This window comes from Paroedura picta, chromosome 14 (assembly GCF_049243985.1).
Source record: "Paroedura picta isolate Pp20150507F chromosome 14, Ppicta_v3.0, whole genome shotgun sequence".
Taxonomy (NCBI): domain Eukaryota; kingdom Metazoa; phylum Chordata; class Lepidosauria; order Squamata; family Gekkonidae; genus Paroedura; species Paroedura picta.
In genome coordinates this window covers 20,148,530-20,162,795 of record NC_135382.1, presented here as the reverse complement: position 1 = coordinate 20,162,795, position 14,266 = coordinate 20,148,530, and the positions used below count along the sequence as shown (strand labels likewise).

General features: G+C 46.6%; 1 protein-coding gene across 3 annotated transcripts in view; it reads right to left on the bottom strand.

Moving 5' to 3' along the window:
• The window catches only part of ST3GAL2 (ST3 beta-galactoside alpha-2,3-sialyltransferase 2), a 51,378-nt gene extending 38,663 nt beyond the window's left edge, over positions 1 to 12,715 (bottom strand). Inside the window, exon 1 of one of the 3 annotated variants that reach the window (XM_077310673.1) lies at positions 12,391 to 12,715. The gene's annotated coding sequence lies outside the window, so the exon portion shown is untranslated. Of the gene's footprint in view, positions 1 to 4,781; positions 5,373 to 12,158; positions 12,308 to 12,390 lie in introns of those variants that run through there. The other 2 variants (XM_077310674.1, XM_077310675.1) reach the window with 2 other exon arrangements.
• Positions 12,716 to 14,266: the final 1,551 nt, after the last annotated feature.

The window sequence follows — 14,266 nt, the reverse complement described above, 5'->3', positions numbered from 1 at the left end:
AAAATGGGGGGAAAGCTGTCTGATCTGGAATGAGAAAATACTGTGATAAAGAACAAATTAACAGAGAAACTGAATGGAAAAAGGCGCAATAATAACCTTGTGGAATGGAGGAGCTTTTTGGGGGAAGGATAATTCCCCTGAGTTTATGTCGAATGGTTAATCTCTTTGCTACAAGAAACTCTGATAGCTCCAATGGACTTTGAACATATTCATAGAGCTATTGGCCCAAAGGTTCAATAAATAAAAATTCAAGGCATCGAGATTTTATCTGCTTTTATCAATTTACTGAACCTTAAAGCAACACCAGGAACTACACTGGTCTTAAAGGGAAAGAACAATTATCTCACAATATGGAGAAAAAGAACATCTGTTCAAAATGTATGTGGACAATATGCTGTTATCTCTTATAAATTTGACAGAAGTTATACACCCTTTAAAAGGAGTACTATTAACATTCAATCGAATTTCTGGGCATTTTAGGTAACACTTTATTCAAGGAGGGGATTTTCCAAATATCTTTCTTTACTATGACGCATATCAATTGAGACATCTAATCCCTTGTTTAACCTCTTTTAAGGAAATAGGCAGGCTAGAGTTAGAGAGATTTACTTTTAATGAGATTTCACTTATTATATGGTAATACCTTTTGAACAAAACTAAAGTTGAATTAATTGTCAATGCTCTATGGCCCTATTGCAGTATAGAGGAAATGGGAAAGGAAATTTCTCCACTGACCCCCCTTCTGTATCATCCAAAAATGTTCTTTATTGGTTGGAACAACACCATAATATGATGGTATTACTTCTATATTGGACATGAGATCATTGTATGGTTTTCTTTCATTGTGTTTTCTTGTTGTGGCATTTGTGTGTGTAAAGTGATTATTTAAAAAGAAGGAAAAATCACGTTGTTTAAAGATTCTCCTTCCTCAAGTGAATTCATAAATCAAGGTAACATGAGACAAACTGGTTTTCTCAAGTCACTTTATCTGCCTCTTAATTTACCAAAGGTGGAGACAGAAATTCAGATCCAGAGATAGAAGTCTGCATTTATTACTACTCCAATTTTCCCTTAGACTGGGTGTTAAGACATTACGGACTTGCTCTATTTCCCTTTCTTTTTATGATCAATGGCTTCAAGCTAATTTTTATCTTTGCAGTCACTATATGTCACGTGAAGTCTGACCTCGGGCACTTGCCTACCAAAAAACAAAGAGAAGATGGGGAAAACCCAGTCTAGGGCTGAATGACTAAGGAGGGTTTTCTACAACTTGCCCCTACTTTCGAACAAACTGTAATAAGTGGCTAGGAAGCACCCGTAGCATTTCATCTGGATAAGAATGTTTAAAGAAACACAAGAAGGAAATGGCTTTGTTTGCAGGCAGACTAAAGTAGCATTTGTATAAACCCTTCTGTGGCAACAGCAAACTGTGACAGGAAATTTCTACAGGATGTGATGGGGGAGGGAGAATAGGGTTGCTGGGTCAGTGGTTCTCAACCTTCCTAATGCTGTGACCCTTTAATACAGTTCCTCATGTTGTGGTGACTGCCAACCATAAAATTACGCAAGTGTTCTTTCACAGAAATTAAACCCAAACTAACCAATGGCGTGAAGATCCATTGTTCATGATTGTATATAAATTGGTTATAAATTGTTATATAAATTGGCAGGCGCCTTCAAAAGGAATAGCAACAGTGGTGCCCCCCGGCCAAGCTGCTCGCCCTGTCACAACACCTGTGAAAGGGTTGTTCGACCCTCAAAGGGGTCCCGACCCCCAGATTGAGACCCACTGCTCTGGGTGGAACCTGGGGATACCCTGGAATTACAACTCATCTCCTGTTGGCAAAGAATGAGCATTTGAAGCAACAAACATTTGTGCTTGGGGAAAACATTTCAAGATGATTTAATGCATCAATTGCATGTGCTCAGAAAAACCAAACTAAAAGGGGGACATGGCAATCTCAGAAATAGCAAGGTGATCACTCTAGAATTATTTCAGTTTTTTCAAAATCAATACTGGAATAGCATTGGTGGGGGGAATAAAGCATTGGTGGGGGGACTATGTCAAATATACAAACCAATATGGTCTTGTCAGCATTCTAAATAAAATGAATTAAGAGTAACACAACTATTAAAACCAACTAAGGTGAAATACCTTGTTATCTATCCCTTTGGGACAGCTTGGTGTAGTGGTTAAGAGCACTGACTTCTAATCTGGCAAACTGGGTTTGATTCCCCATTCCCCCACGCGCAGCCAGCTGAGTGACCCTGGGCTCACCACAGCACTGATAAAGCTGTTCGGACCAATGAGTAATGGGTTTAAACTACAAGTACAACGATATAGGCTAGATATCAGGAAAACAAATTTCACAGTCAGAGTAGTTCAGCAGTGGAATAGGCTGCCTAAGGAGATGGTGAGCTCCCCCTCACTGGCAGTCTTCAAGCAAAGGTTGGATACACACTTTTCTTGGATGCTTTAGGATGCTTAGGGCTGATCCTGCGTTGAGCAGGGGGTTGGACTAGATGGCCTGTATGGCCCCTTCCAACTCTATGATTCTATGATTCTAAGCAGTAATATCAGGGCTCTCTCAGCCTCACCAACCTCACAGGGTGTCTGTTGTGGAGAGAGGAAAATAAAGACAATTGTAAGCCGCTCTGAGACTCCTTCAGGAAGAGAAAAGCGGCATATAAAAACCATCTCTTCATTATCTCATAAAGGTATGCATTGTGAGAACTCTGTTAATGACACATTTGTCTGGGTAAATCACTTACTGCTAGGGAATGTATTTTCAAATTTTTTTCTTTTTAAAAAACATGGGAATATAACTTGCAAAAGTAGATATACCCAGGCACGTTATAATAAAACACATGACAAATTGTTATAAAAGCATTTTGTTACAAAAAGTTGTCAATTCAAACAAAACAGCTTAGACTTTAGTCTCCAAAAGAAATGTCTTATGATGTTTACAAATTTAGTATTACTGTACAGCAGAGGTAGTCAAACTGCGGCCCTCCAGATGTCCATGGACTACAATTCCCAGAAGCCCCTGCCAGCAAATGCTGGCAAGGGCTTCTGGGAATTGTAGTCCATGGACATCTGGAGGGCCGCAGTTTGACTACCTCTGCTGTACAGTCTTATACTCCTTATACTACAATTGGGGGAGTTCCATTCTTCTGCCAACACTTGGCATGAAGAATCCTAGCTGACATTCCCATGCAGCAGAACAATTCTCAAAGCCTATTTGTTTACCACCATATGTCAGCAGACGTAAGGGTTGAGAAACTTCTTTAGTACAGTAATTCCTTTAATTGTTGTGCTCCTATGGAACAGAAGTGTTTTGGCAGTTGGACAAAGCCATAGATGAATCCCTAACATAAAAGGCTACAGTTAATCCAATCTCTAAGATTTTCCATGCCAACTAGTCATAATTTCCTTCCAGATTGGTACATTGTAAAAAGTTAATGTTAGGTTTGTAGCTTCTTAATGTTATATGTAAGCAGTAAAGTGGTCCTTGTTTAGATTCACTGAGCAACATGAGGGACAGCCTTCGTTCTGCAATGTGGAGCAATATTTTTTCCCATTGGACCTTTAACATTGTTAGTTCAATAGCCAAGACAGTAACATCTGAAAAACATACAACTAGATTTAAGTACTAGCTAGTTGTCCATGTGTATTTTGTGTATTGACCACAAAAAAGGCCTAATTAAAATGTGCACGAGCTATAAGCATGGGGTAGAGATCAGAGGGTTGAATTAGGACTCAGAAGACCCACATTCAAATCCCTACTCTGTTGTGGAAGCTCATTCACTCTGGGCCAGTCACCCTCTTTCAGCCTAACCTGCCTCACAAGTCGTGAGAATAAAAGGGAAGAGGAGAGAGCGATGTTACAAACTGCTTTTGGGTGCCCAGTGAGGAGAAAAATGGGATATAAGGGGACATCATGCCAATTTAACATGGAATGGTGGTGCATATTTCACACTGAATATGAAACCTAGTTCATTACAAGAAATGACAGTCCCATGTGGTCCGTCGACTAATTGGAGGTGGGCCGCGAAGGACGCCTTCTCCCCCCCCCCCGGCCCTTTACTTCATCCCCCCCCCGGCCCTTTACAACACACTTCGAGTGTCATTGTCTCCCATCACTCCCAGATGGGACTATCTCGTTGCAGAGAAACAAGCTCAGGGTTCCCATTGATTTGTCATTGTCATGAGTTAAAATTTCCATGAAAATAAAATGTTCCTTATGTTCATTGTTGTGGCGTGTCTGTATCTTATTTTGAAGGGATGTTTAAACATTACCATAGCGATCAGAGAGCGTTAGGGCAGTGGTTGAGAGTGGAGGAGTAAACTACCCCCCCCCCCGCCACCGGGCCTCAGTAAAATTGTCAAGTGTTGAGTGGTCCCCGGTGATAAAAAGGTTGGGGACCACTGTTTTAGACCATATAAAAAGCAAATTTATAGTCCTCATGAACATGCACAGTTTCTGAAGACTGATGCAATTCTGGCCACATATACGGTATAGGCGGAAAGCCAATTTATTATGCTGCTGTTCCGCTACTGCACCTATTCCGCTGCTGTACTGATAAATGCAACGCGAAGGAGAAAAGCTGAGAGGACAGGGTGGAAGTAGAGGGAGGGGAGCAACAATAACCCGAAAGGAGAATCCTTGCTACTAGGACCGCTTCAGAAAAGCAGCAAAACTAAGCTACAAAAGACCCAGGTAAATACAGTACTGACATAAAAAACCTCTAGGCTTTTGGAACAAAGGCTGCACACTCACCAGAGATCCATGAGCAGTAGGAAGTGTTGAAGTGCAGAGCTGAAAGTCTCCTTTATTCTGTACCAGAATTCACCTTGGAGCAAAGCTGATGAAGCACCTTGCCACGCTTGCGAGCAGAAAGATACTGGGGCAGAGGTGGCCAATTAAGGAGAGGGGCAGAGAATTCGTTCAATTTGACTGCCTGCTGCTAGCCTGCCCACAGCCCTCAGATCACACACAGCAGAACTCAGCCAACTGTGCACGCAGGGCAGGGAGCGCAGCCAAAAATGCAAGAGAAGTCCCAAAGCAAAGCCATTTTCATCATCCAGCTTAGAGGATAACCAACAGAACGCAGGAATGCTTTGCCCGGAGAGGTTCATTTGGCCCCGCTTTTAAAGACATTTCGCCAGCAAGTCCAAAAACCTGTTTTCCCAGTGATTTTAATTGACGTCGTCGCTTCAAGCCGGCTTCGGGGTTCTATAGCCCTGCTTGCTTTATACTGAGGCTGTTCTCAAGCAAACACGACTGGGCTCATCTTTTAATTATTTGTAGTTTTAGCCCTGTTTTTATGCTCGTTGTATTTTATTTTGCTGTAAGTCACTTTGAAAAATCACCAGAAGCAGCTAGTGCAACTTTTAAATAAGTAAACAGCTTCTGCAAGGAGAACCCCCCCACACACACACACACATTGTTTTATGCTACTGGGGCGGAGGCAGAAAAGGCTGAACACTTTAAAGAACATTGCAAGAAGACTGTTGTATTTTTGCTAATACTTCTGTTTTCCTGAAGGAGCTCAGAGCAAAACCAGGGGAGGTTCTTGTAAACTCCCCAGGAAGCAATTTTTACCATCAGCATCAACCACCTCTTTGCCATGGGACTCAGTGAAGCCCTGCATCATACCCAGCAATGCTCCTGATCGAAAACGATAATTAAGTTTTGCTGAAATGTCATGTCTGGCTGTGACTGGGAACCAGCTGCTGTCCCAGCGCCACCTTCATTTCCACAACTCATGCATATGTCATTTGGGTGTGAATCAGAAAGAAGCCAGTGTCGCCTTTTCTATTGTGATCTCTGCAGGAGTATATCTAGCAATGCCTGGAAGTAGCAATATGTGGACAACTGAAGCCGCGTTGGAAGAGCATCCAGAATTACCACCAACCCCAGTAAAGCCACAGATCTCCCTCGTGAACATTCAGGGATGCTTTAATTTCAAATGAGTGCAAAAAATAAAATCAAAAACAAAACACCCACCCCAGGAGGACTACATCATAGAATCATAGAATCATAGAGTTGGAAGGGGCCATACAGGCCATCTAGTCCAACCCCCTGCTCAATGTAGGATCAGCCCAAAGCATCCTAAAGCATCCAAGAAAAGAATGTATCCAACCTTTGCTTGAAGATTGCCAGTGAGGGGAGCTCACCACCTCTTCAGGCAGCCTATTCCACTGCTGAACTACTATGACTGTGAAAAATTGAAAGTTACACCATGAAAGTTACATCATATAAGCTTCAAGGTTCAGAACCCAGAACAACAGCCACCTCCTGTTCTGGACACTAGACAAAGGATGGAAATTGGTAGCCAACAGAGCAAGATCTGTCCCCAAGCTATTTGGGCTTGGGCAGAGACTAAACTTTGCATCAACAGAATACACAGTTGGCCTACCCCACTTTGATTGAGCTCCATAAAATACTGCTCTTGGGAGACAGGATACCCTGAAGAATGACATTTGGGGGAGGGAGGTCTGCAGTAGGAAAGGGAAAACTGGTGGAAACTGCCAATTTAATCTGCATCTAACCCTTCAATGGGCCCCAGGTTATGATCAAAGTATGATAGAAAGCCAACCAGCAGTTTTATCCAGTGGTTCTCATTTTAATCTTGACTCTTTCTATATTATTGATGGTGTGGATGCCATTAAAGGTTTTTGTATTGTATTGTATTGTATATTGATGATGGTAGTGGAAAGTGCCACCAAGTCACTGCTAACTTATGGTGACCTCATGGGACCTTCAAGGCAAGAGATGTTCAGAGGTGGCTTGCCATTGCCTGCCCCCATGTTGGCACCCTCCCATTCAAATAACCAGGGACAACCCTGCTTAGCTTCTGCGATCTGACAAGATTGGGGCAGCCTGAACCTTTTTGGTATGTGACCCAATAGTCCTGAAATGGTTTGTACCGGGTGGAGGAAGAACTTTCATAAAAGTCTTTTCTGCACAATATAAAAGAACAGGAACATTTACTAGATGGTTTCACAATGTTAGACAATATTAGCCGTTCAGAACCACTGGAAGAGTATGCTCATTTTGAAAACTTCTCAAAAATATAGGGAAGGGTGGAGCTGGTTGGTTATGAAACATGATTTTTTTTTTTAAAGTGTGAAAGTGTGCATGTGGCGTAAAGCAAGTACTGTCTATGCTGCGAAGATTACCACATTTTGCCCCACAAGCCCAGCAAAGAGATAAAATTTGCAATTCAATGTGGCTTTGGCCGCTCTTAAAGCAGCGCCGTCCAGTGTAAGACTTAAGTATCTCGCAACCAGAGGAGACTTTAAGAAGCACACGCACACATGCACACATCAATTCAGCCAGGTGCATATCCTGCAAGAGAAGCATCAGCTGGCTCAGCAGATGAAGTAGACAGAAGGCAGCTGTAGAGACCAGAGCACCTTGTTCATCCAAAAGAAAGACAAGTCCAGACTGACACCAAAGCTGAGTAGCTTTGCAAACAGGGTAGCCACCTGTTTGAGGCTACTCAGGAACACTGACCCAAAACAGTGCTGCATCATAATTTACAAGAGGATGTTTTCTGGTTGCTTGGGTGCCCTTTGGTTGTCACCTCCAGCTTCTCTCGGGGTTGTTTCACATTCAAGCCATTGGTAAAAATAGGCTTTATCAACAGAAAATCTACTGTGACACAAGCATTTCTGTTGGGAATCTGATCTTACACAAAATACCAGTCCTTTTGTTGTTGTCGTTGTTGTTGTCTAACTCACCATGTGGCCACACTTTGGTTACTTATTGGGAATTGATCTTAGCTGATTCTGTGGCATATTCACATCGATTATTTGAAAAGCTTTTGCAGTGTGGTATGGTTAATGCATTTACGTTCGACCCTCTTATTCCTTACAATATGGGACTGGCTACCCAAGGAATTCCAGATTTTATTTAAAACACCAAGGAACAAGCCCGTTGCATTCAGGAATACAATGGGTGCTTGATTGGGGGGTGGAATGGAAGAACTCTGCAGACGGCCTGATGCATTTCTCCACTAGAAACAGGCAAGTAGGTACATATGCATATCCCTTTACCAACTTATTAGACTGATCAGGCTCTGAACTGGTAAGAAGTAGTGATTCACATACTTTCTAACAGTCAAGATGTGCCCCATAATAGGATGTTCACCATGGACGGACAAACACAGTAAAAAGGTTCCAGATTGTCTAGAGCAGAGAAGGGGAGAAAGTGCACAATATAGATAGAATGGTCTTGGCAACGCAGATCACTGTTAAGCTCTGCAAGTCAACTGTACTAAAGGCATGGACTTGCCACACTTGCAAAGAACGGTGTTGGCATGCTGTGCCAGCACTGCAGGTGTGTTATGCTGATGCTGCAAACAGATATGCCACAATTCAGGACATTTCAACTGCTCCAAGAAGTGCAACGGATGCAAGACTGCCAAGAAGCCGTTGTTTTCATTTGGTAAGCGTTTCTGCTCCTTATCACTGGCACAGCATGAGCAGGATGTTAGGTTACGGCAGGAAGGGAAACTGTCACACTGCCACTTTGACAATTATTTTGTTATTCTCAAGCTCCAGGTCTTGCGGTGCTGCTTTTGTTAAATGCAAAAGAACAGGTTCATATGCCTCTTGCTTCAAAAAGAGTGTTCCGTGCCCCTCTGCAACCACTTTAGTACCTCTTCCCTAGTCTCTATTAGAGCACCTTACAAATCTGTAGCCTGGAATTTCTAGCAAATTCAACCCAAACTTCCCCCAATGTTCTTCGCAGTTGCACTTAAAACATTTTTTTAAATAAGGATTTTTAATTTTTAAAAAGTTATAAAAGAGAGATCAAGAAGAGAGATTCAAGAACCAATGGAGTGATGCCACTTCCAGTTCACTCCAGAAATGATGCGGCAATGTGAGGGCAACCCTGAATCCTTTCTCTGTGGCACCATCAAGTCACAGCAAGAAACAGGGGGGCTGGAGCAGAGGGAATTCCAAATTCAGATTCTTAGTTTATCGACTTGCAAAATTTCATCAAAATTAAATTAGAGCAAAGGATGGTAACTTCTCCAAGACACACCAATAAGGGAGAACGAGAGAGCTTTCCAGCCAAGAGCACCAGCAAAGCTTGGAAGTCTGAGGAAGGGTGCTTGCACTAGAAAGCTCACACCCTGAATAAATCTTTGTTGGTCTTAAAGGTGCTACTGGACTCTGATTTTATTGTGTTCCGACCTTTCAGGCAGTGTTGCCAAAGCTGGCCCTCCTCCTGCCAAAACCCACTAAACAATGGGAGGGGAAAACCAAACAATCTCTATGTCAGTGTAGCAATCTCTTTTGGACATAATTTAACACACACTCAGGCACATCACCAACTTCACATTATGTTTTACAAGTAGACTCAAGCACATCTTGGCAGCCAATGTAGATTTTGGCCCTCCCTCTTCCTTGCCCAGGAAAGCCAGAAGCTTTTTAGCGATGCCCTGCCCTAACTTGATTTTCCCCATTTCCCTGAATACGTTCTGTGCTTTGGCACCTTAGAGATCTACCCAAAACGCCTGCTCTTCACTGGAACAATGCAACTAAAGTACTCCCGGGTTCTCAGACCGATCGACTTGGACACAAACTACTTCTGGCCAATATGTATTCTGCTGGGGTCCTCATAGGCCAACAGTGGCCCATCTGCTGAGGTTTAAGTTGACCCAGCTTTCAACCCAACTCAAAAATCCCTCCTGCTAACAAGCAAACCCTGTTATTCAAATAAACCCTCCACATTCCCCACCTTCTGCTAGACAAGAATACACCCCATTAAATGTACTTGCTGATAGCGGAAAGTATCACTGTTGAAGCTGACTTATGGCAACCCGGTAGGGTTTTCAAGGCAAGTTTGGGGCTGCTGTATCTGTAGGACTGCCTCTCCCATTACATCCCCCGAAGAGCACTATGGCTAGTGGACCAAAGCTTGCTCAGGCCCCAGAGAGGTGAAATTGGTCTCAACCAGGGCCACGTCCTTTTGCACCCTGGACCCAGTCTGGTGGAATCTAGCAGACCAGGCCCGGCAGGACCTTCACCAGTTCTGCAGGGCCTGTAAGACTGAGCTATTGGTTGAGTCTGGGAATAGAACACCCGTAACATCTAATTGACTGGCCTCCCCACTGAAACACCTATTCAAACCTCAAGAGAAAAATCTACCATCCAAATAACAGAGCCCTCCTCAGCATGCAACTAAATTGGTGGATATATCAGAGCAGCTGAGAAATTTTTCACTGTTTTGGGATGCTATTTTAATGTTACGTAAGGCTATTTTATTGATCTGATGCTCCCTGCCCCAAATCTGACAGGAAGGGCAGGTTATAAAAATAAAGATTTATTTAAGAGGCTCTCTTGTCTGCTTCTGTACTGACTGGTTGCTTCTGATCTCACTACTAACCAGGGCCGACTCTGTCTAGCTTCCAAATTCTGATGAGATCAGGCTACCTGCGTCAGGGCAATTGTAACAGGGAGAACACTGAGCTGACAATACTGTAAACGCAGAATGCCAGAGTTGGATGAAGGCGAGATATAGCAGCCAGCGCATCATCCTACATTCAGCCTAGAACAAGGTTGGGGCCAGGACCGGTTTGACAACCGGGTATGACAGGGGCACATTGTTGTCTGCAGTCGAGTTCTTCACACCCCTGATTGATAAAAACTTACAGTGAAATGAACACGGATTCAAGTGTCTAGCTGCGTTGGTCTGAATCAAAACAAAGTCTGAGTCCAATGGCACCTTTATTACCAAGTTTTATTCAAGATATATGCTTTCATGTGGATTGACGAAATATGCATGCACATGAAAGCATACACCTTAAATAAAACTTGGCTGGTCTTAAAGGTACCACTGGAATCAAATTTGTTCTGAAATACACATGGTTAGGTTTTAAGGTGCAACTGGATGTGGGTTTTATCCTGTTCCTAAACCTCTCAAATTCCCCCTTTTCTCCATGAATTGGCTTACCAAGAACTGTCAGCCGCAGAATTAAAGGGCTTCTCTACATTCTCAAGCCATGTATTGCCACGTGCCAAAACCCTGCCTGTGGGCTTTCCCTGAAATGTCTAGCTGGCCACAGTTGGGAGGAAGCTATCCCAGCAGGAGGGACCAGCAGGGCAACTTGGGGTGAGAGAACAGAGGAATGGAGAGAAGACAATTATATAGTTCCATTTGTGACAAAGAAGTGCTAAGAGCCAATGCTTGCATATTCACACAGATTACAGCAGGACAGGCATTCGGGCCAAGATACCCCACAAGGCACTGGCAAACCACCCCGTATTGAGTCTGCCATGAAAACGCTAGAGGGCGTCACCCCAAGGGTCAGACATGACCCGGTGCTTGCACAGGGGATACCTTTACCTTTTACCCAACAAATGCAACATCTACTTGCGAAGAGGCTAGAATGCCAGGGAGCAGGGGCGTGTGGAGGGGAGACAGTGGTTGTACCTGACTAGACACAGGGAGAAAAGCAAGCAAGCCACAAGGGCTAGCCCTAAGAGCACTCACTGTTTCCCACGCTGCTGGCTCCCTCAAAGCTGCCGGCACCCCACAGGCACTCCTCAACGGCCTGGGTGGAGAATCAGTCCCATGTGCAGAGCACGCTATTGTGTTTAGCGGATGGGCCTTATACTCTATTTGCCACCCTAAAGCTCTGTGTATGACAGGACTCCAAAGATATGGGCTAATCCTGAAAGCGGATGGGTCTACCTGGCAGGGGCACCACAGGGCACATTCTGCCCCTACCCAGAGAAATGCATCCCCCTGCAGAATGGGGGCAGCCCCCAGCCCACCCAGCAGCGCTGAGGCTCGGCAAAATCAAGCCCCAAACGGCCCAAGGGGAGCAGCTCCGGCCGTCCCTCTCTTCTGGAAGGCGCCAGTAGGAAACTCCCTTCCCCTCGCTCAGCCGAGCCGACCTCACAGGGGTGTTGTGAAGTTAAAGGTTGAGAACCGCGGGCGCTGCTCTGGGCGCTTTGGAGGGAGCAGAAAGGAGCCGGAAAGCCCAGACTGACAGGAGAGAACAAAGGGCTCGGCCGCTCTTCTCCTCTCTCCCCCTCCCCTCCGCCACCCTCTGCCTGCCAAGACCGCCCGCGAGGCGCCTCCCGCGTCCCCCCGAGGCCGGCGGCCGCAGCTGCCCGGCTCGCGACTCCCAACCTTGGCGCCAACTTCTGCCGCGGCGCCCGCGCGGCTCCTTCGGCGCAGGAGGGTCTGCTGGGGCCCGCGAGACCGCCGGCGGCCGCCAAACGCCGGCCACCCGAGCTGCCCTGCCCCGCCACAGGCCCGGCCCCGGGGGGGCAGCAGCGCTCCAGTCCGCCCCAGGGCGCAGCCAGCAGGGCGCGCGAAGCAAAGGCGACCTTCGAGCCCGCCCGCCCAGCCAGCCCAGTACCTCCTGCGGCGGGAGACTGCGGCGGGCACCATGCTGCGCGCTCGGGCTGGCCGGCCGACGACCCTCAGCGGGGCTCCTCCTCCTCGCGCTGCGCCGCCGCCTCCCTGCCCGGCTGGGCATCCCGGCCCCGCCACCCTCCGAGCTCCATCCTCCGTCGTTCCAGCAGGCACTCCCACCCCGGCGGCGGCAGGGGGGGGGGGGAGAAAAGACGGGGGACGCTGGGAGTTGTAGTTCGGGGGCCGCACCGGGCGCTGCGGATGAACGGCCGGGCTGCCGGGATTGCGCAAGGCTTCGCGGGCCTTGTAGTCCACCGCGGCGAGTGGGGTGGAGGGATGGGCATCCCCGGGCTCCAGTGCGCCGCCGCGGAGCGCGCTGGGCTGATGAGGGGCGTGGTTGGCTGCCCGGAGAGTCCGGGGGGGGGGGGTGTCCTCGCGGCGCTGGCGAGGGAGTCCTGCTGGAAGCGTTTCGGCGTCTGCGTAGTCAACCCGTGGTCCTCCAGATGTTCGTGGACTGCAATTCCCATGACCCCCTGCCAGCGTTTGCTGCCAGGGGCTCATGGGAATGGTAGTCCATGGACATCTGGAGGACCACGGGTTGACTACCCTATGTCGTTTCCCTGGAAATCCTGCCGCAGACAACTGCTTTGGGCGTCACAGCCTCCGGGCTCGACGCCCGTGCGGATGCAGAGCCCAGACCCCTTTTCTGCAAGCGGGGAGTGGGCGGCGGTGGCTGGGCGGTGGCGCGGGATAGGGGCCCCGCGATGTCTGCCCCGAGGGATGCAGGAGACCGGCAGTGGGAAGATGCTTTGGGAACGGGGGCGAGGGGGAAGCCGGAGCTGAAGGAGCGGGCATGCATGCAAAGGCCTCTCCCCGGAATGAAGCGTGCTTGGACCCCGACCTCGTCCTTTCGGGGACAGAAAATGAAAGGAGGCCGCGCCAGCCCTACAAGCCGAGCCCAGCCCTGCAGAGGTCAAATTCCGGGGTCGAAAATGGGTGATGATAACAAGGTTACCCAAATGGTAACAGAACTCAATAAGAGCAAAGGGGGCTCCAGGGAACAATGACCCCAAATGTCTGGGGTACGTGCATAAGCATTAGGCTGTTAGACATTCTGCTGACCCAAAGGGGGCCTGTGCAGGGACCCATCATGACATAAGCATGAGGATATCGCCAGCTGCCTACCTGATGGACATTATTTATCCATTTTAAATGTATTAATAATTGTTCTGTATTTTAACAGTGTTGTGAACTGCCCTAAGACAGCCATGCCAATAGGGATGGTCTAGAAATCAGTTAAATTATTATTAACTTTGTTTTCATAATCCCAATATTGCCTATTAAGGTACATCTTTGCCATGCTGACATTTAAGCAGCCTTTCAGGAGCACTGGCTTTCCAGCTTCTCTTATCGTCCCTGTTACAGGTTCCTTTATCTGTCCCCAGCCCTGCTCCTGCTTTTACCACATCACCTTTCTTCACTTTTGCTTGCTGTTCGCCTAAAGCTAGAAATAACTTGTGTCGAATCCATGGGTCAAGGGACACAGAAGCACTGGGATCTTTATCAGCGATCTCAGCTCATCATACACCAAACTGAACAGCTGCGAACAAACCCCCCGATATATACAGTCCAGAACAAAAGGGGTAGGGTGTTTTTAAATCCAGGCAGTTGGCAACCCTCCTTCCCCACCTCCATTTTATAAAAATAATTCATGTTCTCTTTGAATATTCCTGCATGGAAAGGGAACATTTACTGGGAAGCTTCATAGGATGAATCATATCTTGTGGTAGAAGAAACTTACTCAGACAAAGCGGAAGAGGGCTGTTTCGTCAGAGCAGAGTATTAAGGCGATTACTCTGAACATGCACAGGCAGGGCAGA